At 38.3% G+C, this 19,427-nt stretch overlaps 3 non-coding genes and 1 pseudogene across 3 annotated transcripts; all 4 read right to left on the bottom strand.

The window, feature by feature from the left end:
• Positions 1-190: 190 nt before the first annotated feature.
• Positions 191-380, bottom strand: LOC149640680 (U2 spliceosomal RNA). The gene has a single exon (XR_016372288.1). It is a non-coding gene; the product is annotated as a U2 spliceosomal RNA (small nuclear RNA).
• A 5,309-nt stretch (positions 381-5,689) lies between these two features.
• LOC149640679 (U2 spliceosomal RNA) lies at positions 5,690-5,879 on the bottom strand. The gene has a single exon (XR_016372287.1). It is a non-coding gene; the product is annotated as a U2 spliceosomal RNA (small nuclear RNA).
• Positions 5,880-8,080: 2,201 nt separating this feature from the next.
• Positions 8,081-8,270, bottom strand: LOC149640678 (U2 spliceosomal RNA). Its single transcript, XR_016372289.1, has one exon. It is a non-coding gene; the product is annotated as a U2 spliceosomal RNA (small nuclear RNA).
• Positions 8,271-10,473: 2,203 nt separating this feature from the next.
• LOC149640677 (U2 spliceosomal RNA) lies at positions 10,474-10,651 on the bottom strand (annotated as a pseudogene).
• Between the last annotated feature and the right edge of the window lie 8,776 nt (positions 10,652-19,427).

Raw genomic sequence — 19,427 nt, 5'->3', positions numbered from 1 at the left:
GAAGTCTTTCTCTGCACTCTTATTGGTTGAAATGCGGTGAACCGGATATAAAGAGGGAAATATAACCTGAGGATAAAGCAGTACAGCGAGAACTCCCACAATGCCTTGCCCAAGCAGTTAGCTTCAACTCCTAATCTCTTTGATGTTAGCTGCTTCAGAATAAGCGTGTTTAATTTTGATTTAATTAGAGAGGGGGTGAGCCGATCCTGAATGTAATGCAATATCAGGTCGACTCGTGGCGAAGTCGGGCAAGCCCGTTAAACTTCGCCCAGTTCCAAAAAGCGAGTTAATATCGAAGGGTCCCAATGGAACCCGATCAGATATTAAGCTGATCAGAACAGATACTACACATGATCTTAGCCAAAAGGCCGAGAAGCGATACTAATTGCACGGTTAATTAAGCTTAAATATTTCATTAATTAACGCTAATTAATTAATTAAATTAAGAACCTAATTACTCGAAATTATACAAAAAAAGCTATTTACTGGATGAAAAATTGCTCTAAAATAGTCTATGCACTGCGGACAGAAGTACCACATACCCAATCTTAATTATTTATCAACCCTATATTGATTAATTTAATCATATTACATCAATTAGTTTTAATTGCTTCCTTAGTGGACACATTTCCTTGAACATCTGTGTTCGGCAGAGTAAACATCTTTACAGGCGTCATTGAAAACCACTGGGATTTCAAAACCCTATAGGATGGCTAGATTTATCTTGATTTCCCAATACACCATTTTCAAAAGTCTGGAAGTAAAATAGAGTCTGATGTGTTGAGTACCTTGTTTTCTTACGCGGACAACAAATTAATTAAGATAAGTCTTCTTACAATACGTAACAAATTTTGACTGGTGACATTTAAGCCCTATTTAACGTCTTTGCGTCCACATAAATATTCAATGTTCCGTCTAAACTCTATATATAAGCAGACGACACTGCGATCGACTTCGCCCCATCTTGAAAACAGTAGACCGATTTGATATCGTCGGATTAATCAACTTTTGTTGGGTAATGCATAAAGGGTATCGAGGAAGTGGGCTTATGAAGGAATAAAAGGCTTGTCAATAAGTGTATCGAGGCTTCTCTGCACGCGCTCTGCCATATTTCGAAGTTGGGTAATCTGCAGCTGGTAAGCAATGGCAACCGAAGCGACCGGTTCGGAAGGTCCTTGAAAACAGCTTTCAGCTCTCTTTCTCTATTTGTTAACCCCGAATCTGCCTTTTCGTTCGGCCTTCCTTGGTTCTCAGGACTGTTATTGTTTGAAAATTTAATGATTCCATTAGGGCTTATCTCTCCCTTAAGTAACTATAGTTTTTTTGATTTCATTTCCAAGAAGAATTCGTCATCCCTCCCAAAGTTCATCACATTTAATCACAGATTTATCAACTTGTAATCTTATTTCAGATTGTTTTTTCTTCATGACCTACACAGTTGCAATTGGTTACAGAATATGATTGGTCAAACTGTGAATGAATGAATGAATATTTATTAACTTTTCACATAGGTGAATCCCTTTTAAATCAGGGAGGAGCAAGTAATTGCTCACAAGTAGTATAATGTACAGCTTTTTAACAAAATTATATAAGTTCAAATAAAATAGAAAGAAATGTATAAATAAATGTATAAATAACAGGGCTTTCTTCACGCGTTAGCTTGAGAAGTCAGGCGCATAGTGTTCCACTCTTTGAGTAATAGTTTGGTCGACGCCACAGCGTCCTTTCGGGTTGCCGTCTCAAACCCCAGTTTCATCCTCAGGGTGGGGCTCATAGTTGGGGGAACATTTACACGAAAGTGGTCGAACGCGGGACACTCCATTACAATATGCGCCACATCTTCCCATGCGGCACCACATCGCGGACAAGTTGGGTCTTCCGTGAAAATTTCCGACAATCTAGCCGCAGTGGGGAGTGCCCCAGATCGTGCTAGGAAAAGGAAATCGCTCGCCATCCCGTTGGCATAGAAGGGTTCCACCGATGGAGTCAGTTTCGCCGCATAGATTGATAGACTGTGGTGGCGAGCTACTTCACTTCTCCACTTCTTCTCTGATAGGGCTTTAACAGAAGTATCAACAATGATGCACCATTCTCCATGAGATGAAGCTCCCGATCTGCTGGCTCCGCTGCCATATTCTCTGTCAAGGAACGACAGGCGGTTTACCCATCGAGTACGATGACCCATTGCCCGCAGGTATTTATAAATCTGTTTGGTGACCCGGGATTCCTCCATGAAGATTAGGCGTCCAAGGTAACGTAGTTTACTCTTAGCCTCTCTGGAGACAAAGGAAGACCAAGCCATCTCGCCAGTAATGGCTGCGGTTGCCGTCATAAAATTTCCACCCACAGCTGTTTTACCCGCAGCGGTTTGAGCACGCTCACACGCTGTTCTCGCGAACTCCTTGAGACAGAGCACCTCGTTCCCATAGGTTAGACTTGGCACTGCAACGCTCTTCCAAAGGTTCCGAATGACGCGGTACTTATTGTAGGAATGGCAGCCCTTGTGTTTTATCGCTCCAAGGTGGCGATTTGCCTTACTAGCAAGAGAGGTTTCAAAGTCGGCTAGGTAGTCATCATGCGGGTTAAATCGGACGCCCAGGTATGTGACCGCTTTCGCTATAGAAATCTCACTTCCCTGGAGTGTAAACGAGAAAGGTGAATTTGCTTCTTTCCCATAATGGAGGATTTGACATTTATTGGGGCAGAAGAGTAGACCAAATGACTTGGCGTATGACTCGCAAGTTTTGAGTAACTCGCTTAATTCTGAAGCGCTTTCCGCCATAATACAAATGTCGTCCGCGAAGAAAATTCCTGGGATGATGAAATCAATTGTTGCATTAGACGGGTGTTTGAAATGAAAACCCCTGCTTGATAACAATAACTTCCGCTCCAACGGTTGAAGGTATAGTGCGAATAAAATAGGGGAAAGCGGGCAGCCCTGTTTAAGCCCAACCTCGCTACGGAGAAAGTCAGTCGCCGTATCGCCCAACCAATAACGATATTGAGTGTCGTCATAGAGCTGGGAAATATGTTGGACGAATGGTCCTGGAATACCAAGGTGCAGCAACGTGTTCCATAGCTGATCACGATTGACGCTATCATACGCTTTCTTTAAGTCTAGGAACCCCAGGTATATGTCTCTATTTTCAATCTTGGCCATTTCAATACTCTGCGTCACAATGAATAGATTATCAGCGCCACGTCTGTCTCTTCTAAATCCATTTTGTAATTCCCCAATAACTCCATTGGATTCGACGAAAGTTTCTAGGCGATCCTTTAAGATAGACATATATAGCTTCGAGGTGCATTGGGATAACGCTATGGGTCTATACGATGAGAGGTCCTCTTCGTCCTTATTTCCTCCTTTAAATATTAATCTTATTTCTGTGCGGTTCCATAGGGAAGGTATTTCATTAGTAATGAGTGCCGTATTAAAAATGTCGCAAAGCTTATCCCGAGCGATAGGGCCCAACTGTTTTAGTAGCTCATTGGTTATGGTGTCTTCTCCAGCCGCCTTTCCAGTCAACAATCTAGACAATGCCAGATTCAATTCATACAGGGAGATTTCTTCCATAATATTTGGACAGTGCACCAACAATGGGGGAGGCCTGTCTTCCGCAGCCAAGAAAGGTATGATGCAGGAATGTTGGCTTTTGAAACTCAATTCCATATCTTGGTGGTATTCTTCTAATCTTAACTTTATGGAGTGCGGGCTAGTGAGAAGGGTATCATCCGAAGCTTTGATACGAGGTAGCGTGTCCGGTTTTCGCGGGTCTTTAAATAGCTTCCAGAATTTTTTCGATGCTAGTTTTTTATCGGCTAATATGTCAGCCTCAGTAAGGGCGTCAATTTCTTTAATTTTCCTGGCGACTAGTCGAGCAACCTCTCTCTTTCTCTCCAAATAGGTTTGCCATAGTGCGGAGGTCTGAGCGGTTTGTGATTTAATCCTAGCCATCTTTCGGTATTCTTTATTTGCTTGTTTTCGCGCTTTAATGGCTGCCTTAACATCGCTGTCAAACCACCGTTTTTGAACTCGCTTATGGGCATCTTTTTTCGTCTGTCCCAGGTAGTTTTTGCAGAAGACAATAAAATATGATTGAAAGCTTCATAAGAGTTAGAAACTGACTGTCCTAGGCGTTCTTCAACACATCGGGAGTAATCTTGTACACGTGCCAAGTTATCTGTTCGCCACCGGGTTTGACACTGAGCAGCTGGTTTTGCTAGTTCACGAGAGTTTCTCAGCGAGACAGTGAGTGTTATAGCATTGTGATCGCTTCCTAAGCTGATCAGGCCCTCTTCGTCTATATGCATTTTCTCTATAAGTGGAAGCATCGCATTGTTAACGACCGCGTAGTCTATGGTAGTGACAGAACCTCTTGCCGACCAAGTATATCTACCCTCACACAAGGTAGTATCTAGGTTTACTAGCTGTAAATCATGGTCCGATACCCAATCTTGCAACAGCCGTCCAGTAGCATTGTCCCGACCATCTAGTATCCTGATGTGAGCATTAAAGTCGCCCAATATACAAACTGGATAGGCGTAATCCGGATTCAAAGTAATCAAGTCGCTTGATAGGACTGTATCAAGGACAACAATAAGTTCATAAGATATGTTCCATAATAAGTTTTCAGACTCCTGGTTACAAACTGGAGTTTGACATGAAGTGATTGAAGTAGGTCATAGATTGGAGGTAAAGCAACATACGCCTGATGAGGCGCTGTCAAAGGCTTAGCAATTCAGACTAAATAGGAAGATGGAAGTCCTGCAAAATTAACCACCGAATGTAGGTCTTCAATACTCGCTTCCGTCGTTCTCGAACTAGCTCGAGCTGTAAGTCTGTAGCACTACGAAGTATGGGTAGTCTCATACTTTTGGAACATATGTTATTATCTTATGATATCAGTAACACCAGGGAAATCAAGTTCATTAGAAGTAGTTTGGTTCAGTTCTTCACAAGGGTTGGGACTTGTGCTAACACCTAGCCATTAAGCCTATTAAGAACTTCTTATTGTATACCTGTAACCTTTATAATTAACTTCTAATTGAGCATCGTTTAATTAAAATTGATAGTTGCAATATAACTGGTTAAAAAGAAATGCCTTCAAGGAGATGTTTTACTTGAGTGGGCATCTACATAGACTTCAGATCCTTAAAACATCCCGGGCAACGCCGGGTTTCTTGGCTAATGCAGATTTAATAGGAAACACATTTTTGTTTATATCTTAGTTACGCTTAATATAGTGTTGTTATTTTATCTTGGGAGAACTACCTAATCCAAACAGTAAAAAACTAATTTTGTCACAGGCTGGATTCGAGCCTGTGCAAAAACCTGGAACTGATCTACTGCAAATCGCTTACTGGCCACTTTAAATCAAATATGTTTATTTGTATCAATGGCAAATAGAGATAAAATGGAGTGAGATAGTATGGACATACGTCAGCAAAGAGGGTACAAAGAGGCTACCCTCTTTGCTTGGCTGGAGTGTTCTCGCTTTGGAAGTCTTTCTCTGCACTCTTATTGGTTGAAATGCGGTTAACCGGATATAAAGAGGGAAATATAACCTGAGGATAAAGCAGTACAGCGAGAACTCCCACAATGCCTTGCCCAAGCAGTTAGCTTCAACTCCTAATCTCTTTGATGTTAGCTGCTTCAGAATAAGCGTGTTTAATTTTGACTTAATTAGAGAGGTTGTGAGCCGATCCTGAATGTAATGCAATATCAGGTCGACTCGTGGCGAAGTCGGGCAAGCCCGTTAAACTTCGCCCAGTTCCAAAAATCGAGTTAATATCGAAGGGTCCCAATGGAACCCGATCAGATATTAAGCTGATCAGAACAGATACTACACATGATCTTAGCCAAAAGGCCGAGAAGCGATACTAATTGCACGGTTAATTAAGCTTAAATATTTCATTAATTAACGCTAATTAATTAATTAAATTAAGAACCTAATTACTCGAAATTATACAAAAAAAGCTATTTACTGGATGAAAAATTGCTCTAAAATAGTCTATGCACTGCGGAAAGAAGTACCACATACCCAATCTTAATTATTTATCAACCCTATATTGTTTAATTTAATAATATTACATCAATTCGTTTTAATTGCTGACTTAGTGGACACATTTCCTTGAACATCTGTGTTCGGCAGAGTAAACATGTTTACAGGCGCTCATTGAAAACCACTGGGATTTCAAAACCCTATAGGATGGCTAGATTTATCTTGATTTCCCAATACACCATTTTCAAAAGTCTGGAAGTAAAATAGAGTCTGATGTGTTGAGTACCTTGTTTTCTTACGCGGACAACAAATTAATTAAGATAAGTCTTCTTACAATACGTAACAAATTTTGACTGGTGACATTTAAGCCCTATTTAACGTCTTTGCGTCCACATAAATATTCAATGTTCCGTCTAAACTCTATATATAAGCAGACGACACTGCGATCGACTTCGCCCCATTTTGAAAACAGTAGACCTATTTGATATCGTCGGATTAATCAACTTTTGTTGGGTAATGCATAAAGGGTATCGAGGAAGTGGGCTTATGAAGGAATAAAAGGCTTGTCAATAAGTGTATCGAGGCTTCTCTGCACGCGCTCTGCCATATTTCGAAGTTGGGTAATCTGCAGCTGGTAAGCAATGGCAACCGAAGCGACCGGTTCGGAAGGTCCTTGAAAACAGCTTTCAGCTCTCCTTCTCTATTTGTTAACCCCGAATCTGCCTTTTCGTTCGGCCTTCCTTGGTTCTCAGGACTGTTATTGTTTGAAAATTTAATGATTCCATTAGGGCTTATCTCTCCCTTAAGTAACTATAGTTTTTTTGATTTCATTTCCAAGAAGAATTCGTCATCCCTCCCAAAGTTCATCACATTTAATCACAGATTTATCAACTTGTAATCTTATTTCAGATTGTTTTTTCTTCATGACCTACACAGTTGCAATTGGTTACAGAATATGATTGGTCAAACTGTATCAAGGACAACCATAAGTTCATAAGATATGTTCCATAATAAGTTTTCAAACTCCTGGTTACAAACTGGAGTTTGACATGAAGTGATTGAAGTAGGTCATAGATTGGAGGTAAAGCAACATACGCCTGATGAGGCGCTGTCAAAGGCTTAGCAATTCAGACTAAATAGGAAGATGGAAGTCCTGCAAAATTAACCACCGAATGTAGGTCTTCAATACTCGCTTCCGTCGTTCTCGAACTAGCTCGAGCTGTAAGTCTGTAGCACTACGAAGAATGGGTAGTCTCATACTTTTGGAACATATCTTATTAACTTATGATATCAGTAACACCAGGGAAATCAAGTTCATTAGAAGTAGTTTGGTTCAGTTCTTCACAAGGGTTGGGACTTGTGCTAACACCTAGCCATTAAGCCTATTAAGAACTTCTTATTGTATACCTGTTTACCTTTATAATTAACTTCTAATTGAGCATCGTTTAATTAAAATTGATAGTTGCAATATAACTGGTTAAAAAGAAATGCCTTCAAGGAGATGTTTTACTTGAGTGGGCATCTACATAGACTTCAGATCCTTAAAACATCCCGGGCAACGCCGGGTTTCTTGGCTAATGCAGATTTAATAGGAAACACATTTTTGTTTATATCTTAGTTACGCTTAATATAGTGTTGTTATTTTATCTTGGGAGAACTACCTAATCCAAACAGTAAAAAACTAATTTTGTCACAGGCTGGATTCGAGCCTGTGCAAAAACCTGGAGCTGATCTACTGCAAATCGCTTACTGGCCACTTTAAATCAAATATGTTTATTTGTATCAATGGCAAATAGAGATAAAATGAAGTGAGATAGTATGGACATACGTCAGCAAAGAGGGTACAAAGAGGCTACCCTCTTTGCTTGGCTGGAGTGTTCTCGCTTTGGAAGTCTTTCTCTGCACTCTTATTGGTTGAAATGCGGTGAACCGGATATAAAGAGGGAAATATAACCTGAGGATAAAGCAGTACAGCGAGAACTCCCACAATGCCTTGCCCAAGCAGTTAGCTTCAACTCCTAATCTCTTTGATGTTAGCTGCTTCAGAATAAGCGTGTTTAATTTTGACTTAATTAGAGAGGTTGTGATCCGATCCTGAATGTAATGCAATATCAGGTCGACTCGTGGCGAAGTCGGGCAAGCCCGTTAAACTTCGCCCAGTTCCAAAAATCGAGTTAATATCGAAGGGTCCCAATGGAACCTGATCAGATATTAAGCTGATCAGAACAGATACTACACATGATCTTAGCCAAAAGGCCGAGAAGCGATACTAATTGCACGGTTAATTAAGCTTAAATATTTCATTAATTAACGCTAATTAATTAATTAAATTAAGAACCTAATTACTCGAAATTATACAAAAAAAAAAGCTATTTACTGGATGAAAAATTGCTCTAAAATAGTCTATGCACTGCGGAAAGAAGTACCACATACCCAATCTTAATTATTTATCAACCCTATATTGTTTAATTTAATAATATTACATCAATTCGTTTTAATTGCTGACTTAGTGGACACATTTCGTTGAACATCTGTGTTCGGCAGAGTAAACATGTTTACAGGCGCTCATTGAAAACCACTGGGATTTCAAAACCCTATAGGATGGCTAGATTTATCTTGATTTCCCAATACACCATTTTCAAAAGTCTGGAAGTAAAATAGAGTCTGATGTGTTGAGTACCTTGTTTTCTTACGCTGACAACAAATTAATTAAGATAAGTCTTCTTACAATACGTAACAAATTTTGCCTGGTGACATTTAAGCCCTATTTAACGTCTTTGCGTCCACATAAATATTCAATGTTCCGTCTAAACTCTATATATAAGCAGACGACACTGCGATCGACTTCGCCCCATTTTGAAAACAGTAGACCTATTTGATATCGACGGATTAAACAACTTTTGTTGGGTAATGCATAAAGGGTATCGAGGAAGTGGGCTTATGAAGGAATAAAAGGCTTGTCAATAAGTGTATCGAGGCTTCTCTGCACGCGCTCTGCCATATTTCGAAGTTGGGTAATCTGCAGCTGGTAAGCAATGGCAACCGAAGCGACCGGTTCGGAAGGTCCTTGAAAACAGGTTTCAGCTCTCCTTCTCTATTTGTTAACCCCGAATCTGCCTTTTCGTTCGGCCTTCCTTGGTTCTCAGGACTGTTATTGTTTGAAAATTTAATGATTCCATTAGGGCTTATCTCTCCCTTAAGTAACTATAGTTTTTTTGATTTCATTTCCAAGAAGAATTCGTCATCCCTCCCAAAGTTCATCACATTTAATCACAGATTTATCAACTTGTAATCTTATTTCAGATTGTTTTTTCTTCATGACCTACACAGTTGCAATTGGTTACAGAATATGATTGGTCAAACTGAATCAAGGACAACCATAAGTTCATAAGATATGTTCCATAATAAGTTTTCAAACTCCTGGTTACAAACTGGAGTTTGACATGAAGTGATTGAAGTAGGTCATAGATTGGAGGTAAAGCAACATACGCCTGATGAGTCGCTGTCAAAGGCTTAGCAATTCAGACTAAATAGGAAGATGGAAGTCCTGCAAAATTAACCACCGAATGTAGGTCTTCAATACTCGCTTCCGTCGTTCTCGAACTAGCCCGAGCTGTAAGTCTGTAGCATTACGAAGTATGGGTAGTCTCATACTTTTGGAACATATCTTATTAACTTATGATATCAGTAACACCAGGGAAATCAAGTTCATTAGAAGTAGTTTGGTTCAGTTCTTCACAAGGGTTGGGACTTGTGCTAACACCTAGCCATTAAGCCTATTAAGAACTTCTTATTGTATACCTGTAACCTTTATAATTAACTTCTAATTGAGCATCGTTTAATTAAAATTGATAGTTGCAATATAACTGGTTAAAAAGAAATGCCTTCAAGGAGATGTTTTACTTGAGTGGGCATCTACATAGACTTCAGATCCTTAAAACATCCCGGGCAACGCCGGGTTTCTTGGCTAATGCAGATTTAATAGGAAACACATTTTTGTTTATATCTTAGTTACGCTTAATATAGTGTTGTTATTTTATCTTGGGAGAACTACCTAATCCAAACAGTAAAAAACTAATTTTGTCACAGGCTGGATTCGAGCCTGTGCAAAAACCTGGAGCTGATCTACTGCAAATCGCTTACTGGCCACTTTAAATCAAATATGTTTATTTGTATCAATGGCAAATAGAGATAAAATGGAGTGAGATAGTATGGACATACGTCAGCAAAGAGGGTACAAAGAGGCTACCCTCTTTGCTTGGCTGGAGTGTTCTCGCTTTGGAAGTCTTTCTCTGCACTCTTATTGGTTGAAATGCGGTGAACCGGATATAAAGAGGGAAATATAACCTGAGGATAAAGCAGTACAGCGAGAACTCCCACAATGCCTTGCCCAAGCAGTTAGCTTCAACTCTTAATCTTTTTGATGTTAGCTGCTTCAGAATAAGCGTGTTTAATTTCGATTTAATTAGAGAGGTTGTGAGCCGATCCTGAATGTAATGCAATATCAGGTCGACTTGTGGCGAAGTCGGGCAAGCCCGTTAAACTTCGCCCAGTTCCAAAAAGCGAGTTAATTTCGAAGGGTCCCAATGGAACCCGATCAGATATTAAGCTGATCAGAACAGATACTAAATTATTTTATTAAAATAAATCTGGTCATTTACATCAGGTCACGATATTTTAAAATTGCGGTTAAATTAATTTAAATTACGCAATTTTTACGTTAAAAAGGCTCAAATAAAGACTACCATTTTTGGTCTGTTATACAGATTTAAAGCAATTAATTTTGAAATTTAAAGAGATGGCTTTACTGCCCTTACGTGCTAACCACAAATACAATTAAAACAAAGACAGCTAAAAACTAAGTGTACATTAACTGTTTAACTGACTAAAGATATAAATCCCTAAAAAAGTAGTTTTAGGTTATCGCCTGTGCCCACTACACCCGGTAGGTCGTCATCAGCCCAGAGGTCCCGGAATTGCAAAGGGGTTAGATGTCGTCTGTCCAGCATTACTCTTCGTAAGATATTGGTCCGTACTCTCTGTAGCACGACCTTCGCTGAGTCAAAGCGCTTGTCAAAGATCGCCGCATTTCGGGCCTTCCATACTTGAAAATTAATTTCTGTTATCAGAATGGTGAGCATCCTTACCAAAATATTTTGAAATAATAAATTTTACCAATCAGTTTCTAAGGTAGATAAACCAAAATTATCGTTTGTAGTTTAAATTTGCGTATAAACCAAAGTTATAATTAAATTAATTGCTAATTTTAAATTATAAGAGTATAATCTCTTACTATTTTTCACAACTCTTGAGAAACTAATTTCGTAAGTAAATAAAATACGTTGACGTTGCAGAGACACCTACGTATGGTACTATTTATAAATTTCTATACGGTTCTGCACGCGAAAAAAAAGGGAAGAGGAGCGTGCAGCCAACCAACAAGTGTCACACTGATGCTTTCACTGCTCTAGAGCGCATGAGCAAGAAGTTCAAAAAATATTAATTTGAAATATATAAATTGTCCTGGGATGGGTCACTTTTTCTATTACCCTAAAATCTACAGCGTAACGCCGCGCGCTAACTGTGGAGCGGCTTAGGTCCGTTGGGACGAAAAAAATTAATTTTTAGCGCCATCATGTCGGCCTAATGTTTAATACATAAGCCAAAGATATTTTAAACCGTTTTGCTAATACATAAAATTTGCAATGGAGTAATTAAATTTAATATAGAATTAAAAATGAACAATTATTACTCAGAAAATGTTGCAAAATTAATAGTGTACGTAGATGACGCTACAATAGGGCAACACCGTTAGGCATAGAAAAACGTCTGCTAGGGTTGTTGCTTAATTCCACTTTAAATCAAGGATGATAGGATTTAGTTATTTCAAGCAAAGCGGTAGGCGAGTAGTAAGTGAACAAAGCCATGAGTTTAGAGAAAAACGTAGTGATACAGTATAGCCAGACAGAAATTAAAGGAAGAAATTTTTGCGTTAAATTTTATTCCCAACGCTTTGGAATTGCAAGTTAGAATAATCAATGAGTAAACGTAAATGGAATATGGATGAATACTTTGAACTTTCTGAGGATGATTCTGAAGACTTAGAATTGGAAGAGAGTTCGTGGCAGGTGATGGTGAAAGTTCAAGTAGCGTTTAAAAATCCAAAACACATAAGAGTAAAATTTTGGAATATTTTCATCAATCCGGTGACGATTGAATCTGTAATATTTGGGATCTGAAACTTAAAATTAAGGCTGGAAACACGTCTAGCATGAGGAATCATATTTGGGCAAAGCATGAAAATTCTTATGAGCAACTTCAAGTGGATGTGTAGAAATTTAAGACCGCAATCAAGCAACCAACGTAAAAGGAGGCGTTTCAAAGAGCCAACATATTTTCAAAATCACACCCAAGGGCTATAGAAATAACTAATGCTATCAGCCGAATGATTGCCATGGATTTTCAAGCGTATTAAATTGTTGAAGACAAAGGCTTTTCCAAACTTCTTCACACATAAAAGGTGCCAAGCACCTAGTCAATTAACAAATAATATCCGTATATGTATTGACCCGAAGGACCTCAATAAAGCCTGGGAATTGTCTTTGGCTGCCTTCGCTTCTATGTATACATTGGAGCTTCCAGGAAAATCAAGATTGAGACCGATCACAAGCCCTTAATTCCGATATTCAGCAAGCCAATACGCGTAATCCCTAGACACCTGCAACGGATGCTCTTGAAACTCCACCAGTACAACTTAGAAATTCAATATATCCCAGGAACGTCCCTGCACATCGCAGACATGTTAAGTAGAGCGTTCCTATCATACTCAGGTCCGCCACAAATACCATATCTGGACATTTATCAGAATGAAGAGGCTGTATTCAACGAAGTAGCATCAGTGAATCCGATGCGATACCTAGCAGTGAGTTCCGCAACTCGAGAACTGATCCAACAAACGACCGCCCAAGATGAAATACTGATGAATCTGCGACTCATCATTTTGAAAGGTTGGCCCAACCCCAAACTGGAGTTAGATCCTGAGCTACGGTTAGTTTGGAACTCGAGAGAGACGAGAGATGAATTGACGACGGACCCAGGGTTGATACTAAAGGGACTTTGGATGTTTTTACCAGCCCAGATCAGACGGATAATTAGGGAAAAACTGTATTACTGCCATGCAGGTCCTCAGGCAACGGTTCGCAAAGCCAAAGAGATGGTTTATTGGCCAGGAATGGAAGCCGAAATTGCGAAATTAGTCAATCAATGCAGTTCATGTCAAGTGTTTGTGACTAAAAAACATCGCCAGCCCCTGCAACCACTAGAAGGGCCCATACTACCATGGCAAATGATCGCTCAAGACGTGATTACTCTGAAGAACATTAATTATAAAGTGGATGAGATCTGCACTCTAACGTGGAGCAATGGTGCCGGGTGGTTAACCATAGTGTGTTTCTGAAAAGTCTATCAGAGATTAAGGGTGATGTTCTTTAGGCCATCTTGAGTTGAAAATGTTCTGTGACATTTATTCACGGTTTTCAAAGGGTGTCCTCCCATTGGATCGAATCCCATTCGACCGAATTCCCAATCGACCGATTTTATCTGAAATATGATTTTAAATCCCGCCGTTTGTGCGGTTTCTGTCTATTGGGATTTTTTTATTTGGAATATTATTATTACTTATCAAAAGTTAATTTCGCGATAGGAGCTTTCGTCTCACCGTGGCGCAGTGGAAGAGTATCGGACTACCGTGCGACAGTCCTTGGATCGATTCCCTGAAGGAAAAAGTAAATTTCGAAATCATAGTTTCATTACAATTGATTATTAATTTCATTTGAACTAAATTGCAGTTAAGTTAGACAGTGTGGGGAACTGTAAAGTAATCAAAATATACTCCTATTGCAATAATTGCCTCTGATTATTTGAGCTATTTTGCGTAAATTTTATGAAAAATACAGTGATATTTTAGAGGGTTAAGTTTAGGTCAAATCAGGTTAGGTTAGGTTAGGTTTTGTCTGGTCTGGTTTGGTTTGGTTAAGTTAGGTTTGGTTCGGAACAGGACAATTTGGTCTCGCCGAATTGGTCTCTCCATTTTGGTCTCGCCGATTTGGTCCCGGGACTACTTGGTCTCACCGACTTGGTCTCGGGATTATTTGGTATCGTGATTATTTGGTCTCGGGACGGTTTGGTCTCGTGATTATTTGGTTTTCCTAAATATTCTCTTATAAATTAGTTGCCATCTTTTCCTAAATATTCTGCTATTAATTAGTTGCCACCTTTTCCTAAATATTCTGCTATTAATTAGCTGCCACCTTTTCCAAAATATTCTGCTATTAATTAGCTGCCACCTTTTCCAAAACATTCTCCTACTAATTAGCTGCCACCTTTTCCAAAATATTCTCCTAATAGTTAGCTGCCACCTTTTCCAAAATATTCCCCTATTAATTAGCTGCCACCTTTTCAAAAACATTCTCCTATTAATTATCTGCCACCTTTTCCAAAATATTCTCCTAATAGTTAGCTGCCACCTTTTCCAAAATATTCTCCTATTAATTATCTGTCACCTTTTCCAAAATATTCTCCTATTAATTATCTGTCACCTTTTCCAAAATATTCTCCTATTAATTATCTGTCACCTTTTCCAAAATATTCTCCTAATAATTAGCTGCCACCTTTTCCAAAATATTCTCCTAATAATTAGCTGCCACCTTTTCCAAAATATTCTCCTACTAATTAGTTGCCACCTTTTCCAAAATATTCTGCTATTAATTAGCTGTCACTATTTCCAAAACATTCTCCTACTAATAAGCTGCCACCTTTTCCAAAATATTTTCCTACTAATTAGCTGCCACCTTTTCCAAAACATTCTCTTACTAATTAGCTGCCACCTTTTCCAAAACATTCTCCTACTAATTAGCTGCCACCTTTTCCAAAATATTCTGCTATTAATTAGCTGCCACGTTTTCCAAAAAATTCTCCTATTAATTATTTGACACCTTTTCCTAAATATATACGGTTTTAAAATACGGCGTTAAAAATATATCGTTTAATAGCTTTGAAAATTTTAAGATAGTAAACCCGCACATTTTGGCTATATTCTGTCCAACGGGATTCGGTTCAATGGGACATTCGGTCCAATGGGATTCGGCCCAATGGGCCAGCAGCTTTTCAAAGTTAAGATTGGAGTTATTTACGGATGACTCCTTAAATTTATTTATGAAATTAAAAGACAATGCTAATTTAATTAAGGAGTCATCCATAAAGCATTCAAATTATAACTTGATAACAGTGGCTCGGATGGCAAAATGCCATAAAAATAAATGGATCGAAGTACATCACCCCTAATTTCTGATAGACTTTTCAGGAACTTCCTGTACAGGCAGAGACGTTTGCGGTTAGACATCGACTTGCCTCGGAGAGATAATATTTTGGTTTCCCAACTTCTATTTAAGTAACATCATGTGCGTAGTTGGCAATCAATGGCCTAAAAAGTCTACTTAATAAAGTTTGTGTTAGGGATAGATAATGATCCCAATCATGATTATAGGTGTCTATCGAATAGATCATCTGACGACAGTATCAATTATTTTTGTGTAAATTTGCATATTGTATTTCCAGTCCTTATAATTGGTCTTGCCTTCCAATTTGGGAATAGGTCCAAACGGGTTGTAACCCTCGGCCATCTTGAGTCTTGCAATAAGTTCTATGCAACCCGTTCAACCACGCTCTGCTACCATGTTATTATTATTAGGTAGTAAAGACACGGGTTGCGTTACTTTAACTTAGTTTATTAATCATTAATTAAATATTTAACCGCTTTCTATCATGACTCAATCTATACTGAAAACTCAATTCACATTATAGTGATCGCTTGTATCTAGCAGACGACAGTGTCTAAAACTCTGGTTCAGTTCAGTTCTAATCATAAAGAGTTCAAAGCCTATATAACAGTTTCAAAAGTTAAAGTAATGTATAGCTCTTAAAAGATCACGACCCATCTACAGTTTTTTCGACACTAATATCTACATCACATTCAAACTGCCTATGTTACTTTCCGCTTCGTAATTTTTCCCATTTAAAAATATAAAAATTAAACTCATAAATCTCAATTTTTTCAGATATGAGAGTATTTGAACCATCTTAAAGACCATGTCAGTCGAAAGTAAAACGTAGTATCAAGTAAGAATCCCTTAAACAGTTCTTGGAGCTTTTTTTTAGAGCTAATATTGAGAGCAAAATACAATGGTAAATAATGTTCAAAAATACTTTTCGCAAACGAAATTTTGGTGAAAAAAACTAAGATAAGATTTTTTTCAAATAATTAATGTTTCATATCATGTGTTCAAAAGTGAAAATTTAATTATATCTATTACACAACTTCAAACCTGACTGCTTGACTTGACAATCAACGTCCCATCAAACTCAATTGCTTTCTCTTCATTTTCACAAGCAAATCACAGAGCAAGCGGTAGTTATACCACAAAAAGGTTAATTAGGTCTGTGCACAAAAATATTCCATAGATCTGAGCACCAACATGTGTCTTAGACTTCTGCACCAACATGTGTCTTAGACTTCAGCACCAACACATGTCATAGATATGTGCACCAACACATGTCATAGATATGTGCACCAACACAAGTCATAGATATGTGCACCAACACAAGTCATATACTTATCGGTAATCTAGCTTAATTACCTGCCATCGGTAATCTAGTTGAATTACCTGTAATCGTTAATCTAGTTGAATTACCTGAAATCGTTAATCTAACTTATTTACCTGTAATCGTTAATCTAACTTATTTACCTGTAATCGTAATCTAGCTTAATTACCTGTAATCGGTAATCTAGCTTAATAACCTACAATCGGTAATCTAGCTTAACAACCTGTAGTCGGTAATCTCGCTTAATTACCTGTAGTCGGTAATCTAGCTTAATAACCTGTAATTGGTAATCAAGCTTAAATACCTGTAATCGGAAATCTAGATTAAGAACCTTGAATTGTTACTATCTATATGTATTGAGGAAGGCATCAGTTTCGAAATTATCAGCAAAATCGATTAGTTACCACAAAAATTAATTGTTAATTCTAATTCCTTCCTTAAAAGTCTTTTATATTTCAATTTCAGCTCTCTTAGACTATAAAGACAGTAACAATGAAGGTGATTTAACAAGATTACCGACGACTGGTAATTAAACTAGATTATCAACGACGGGCAATTAAGCAAGATTACCAACGGCTGGTAAATAAGCCAGATTAACGACGACCGGTAATAAAGCCAGACTATCGACGACTGGTAATTAAGCCAGATTACTGTCGACCGGTAATTAAGCCACATTACCGCCCACCGGTAATAAAGCCAGATTACTGTCGACCGGTAATTAAGCCTAATAACCGTCAACCGGTAAACAAGCCAGATTACCGACGGCTAGTAATGAAGCCAGATTACCCACGACTGGAAATGATGCTAGATTACCGACGACTGGAAATGATGCTAGATTACCGACGAGTAGTAATTAAGTTAGACTGTGATGTAATTATTAGTGTCGAAACTTTCTGTAATTGATCGTGATCTTTGAGGGCTATCCAACACGTTTATTTTTATAGCTTCGAAAACTTTGCAATTAAGTTTTCATACGGTTTTTATTTTATCAGCTCTCAACGATTTTCTTTCCATTTCATTCTCTTTAAAGGGCTAAATTCTCTACCTAATTGTAAATTTTTGACAGAAAATAAAATGCAAACGCGTACTAGACCTATTTGTAAAATGATGCGCATGGTCCATGTTAAAATATTTTACTGAAATAATTTCGGTGAAAAAGTAATAGAAGAATTTTTTAAAATAATAGATGTTTTATAATCATGTCTTCAAAAGTTGAATATTTTAATATCTTTACTTCAGGCAATTAATTTTATACACTTATCTTTTACACTTTCCGGTCTTTGCCTAGAATGACAGTTTTTATTAAAATCGATCATTCAGTTTTTGCAACGAGAGTAAAATCATATAAAAGTCCTCGGTTAAACAGCGTATGTGCAAGAGTGGCTTTCTCCTCGGCTTCATCCATGGTAAAACGCTTTAAGTCCAACAGTATGACATATAGGATGCAATAACGTAAGTCAAAGCATGATTTAAAAACATGAAATGTAGCACTTAAACTTAATTTTTCGCAAAAAGCTTAAATTTGTTCCTTTTCATTTTGATATAAAACCGTTCCCAAACGTAAAAAACAAATATTTAATTTCAAAACGGTGGCGACAAAATGGATAAAATGGACAAAAAACCCATGTTATTTCTATGGGAAAATTTGAACGTTTTCATAGGCGTAGAGTTTTCCAAATTTTTGGTGGGGCCCGGCCCCATCGGCCTGAACCAATACACAGATAGCATCATGCATGATGCATGCATATGATTTATATAGATTCTTAACGAAGATTAAGTGATAAATTATGCTTTATTTGGTATACCTATGTACTATATTTTCTTCTAAGGATTATCGAGGCTGTTTTAAAACTTAAAACACATATATCAATGCGCATTAAAATGGACAAATGGTCTATCGAATTTAAAAATCCTTACAAAAAGTTCGAGACCTCCACTTTCAAAACTCAGGAAACTCACTAACTTAGAAAACTATGAGAACGATTTAACTCATAAGACTAATCTGTACTTGTGCCTCGAAAAACGTGTTGAAATATTTTATCTAAACTATGAAGTTGGCCAGCGCAGTGCCTTACAAGGGATACTGTTTTAATAGGGATGCTCAACTCGAGCCCTTTCACGTACATTCTGACGCACTGCGGCAAATGGTTATTTAAACGTGCGCCGTCTAGTTTTTCCCCTTTCAATGACCAATTGAACTCCTTTTCCGAGTGTTCCTCCCCTTTTTTATGTCCCATCGGACCTTAGCCGCTCCACAGCGCATCTATTTCTCTCGCATTTCGCAACCTCCTCCCATCATGCTTGATTAGGCCTTGAATGGTACTAAAATCTAGAAATCCGGTAGACTACTGTGCATAACATGCCGATAACGCTTCCACAATTTGCCTCTTCCTTCGAATCCTTCTTAAAACATCTAGTATCTAAGGCCTTACATAACTTTTACACGGCATAATAACGTACTGGCTTTGGATAGCAGAACTAGGGCCTTCCCATTAGATCCAAAACACTAAAGTCGCCCTATACTAGACTAGAGCATGCTAAAATCGGGTTTTCGGAAGACCAGTTGCACTTTCCTATCCTGTCACTTCCTCCATTATTTGCGTCAACTGTCAACCTTTTTGTTGCAGCGTCTAAATTAAATTGACGGGAAAACCATGAAAAACAGCCAACCTGGTTAGGATGGGCTGCCATCCGCTTCTGCCTAGATCGGTGACCTCACTCTTTCAATGATTTAAAAAAATTCTCATAGAAACTACACTTTTTCAT

This window comes from Phalangium opilio, unplaced genomic scaffold (genome assembly GCF_054372755.1).
Source record: "Phalangium opilio isolate 3A_F unplaced genomic scaffold, DU_Popi_V2 ptg000093l_1, whole genome shotgun sequence".
Taxonomy (NCBI): Eukaryota; Metazoa; Arthropoda; class Arachnida; order Opiliones; family Phalangiidae; genus Phalangium; species Phalangium opilio.
The sequence above is the reverse complement of the archived record's forward strand: the minus strand, read 5'-3'. Positions and strand labels throughout refer to the sequence as shown.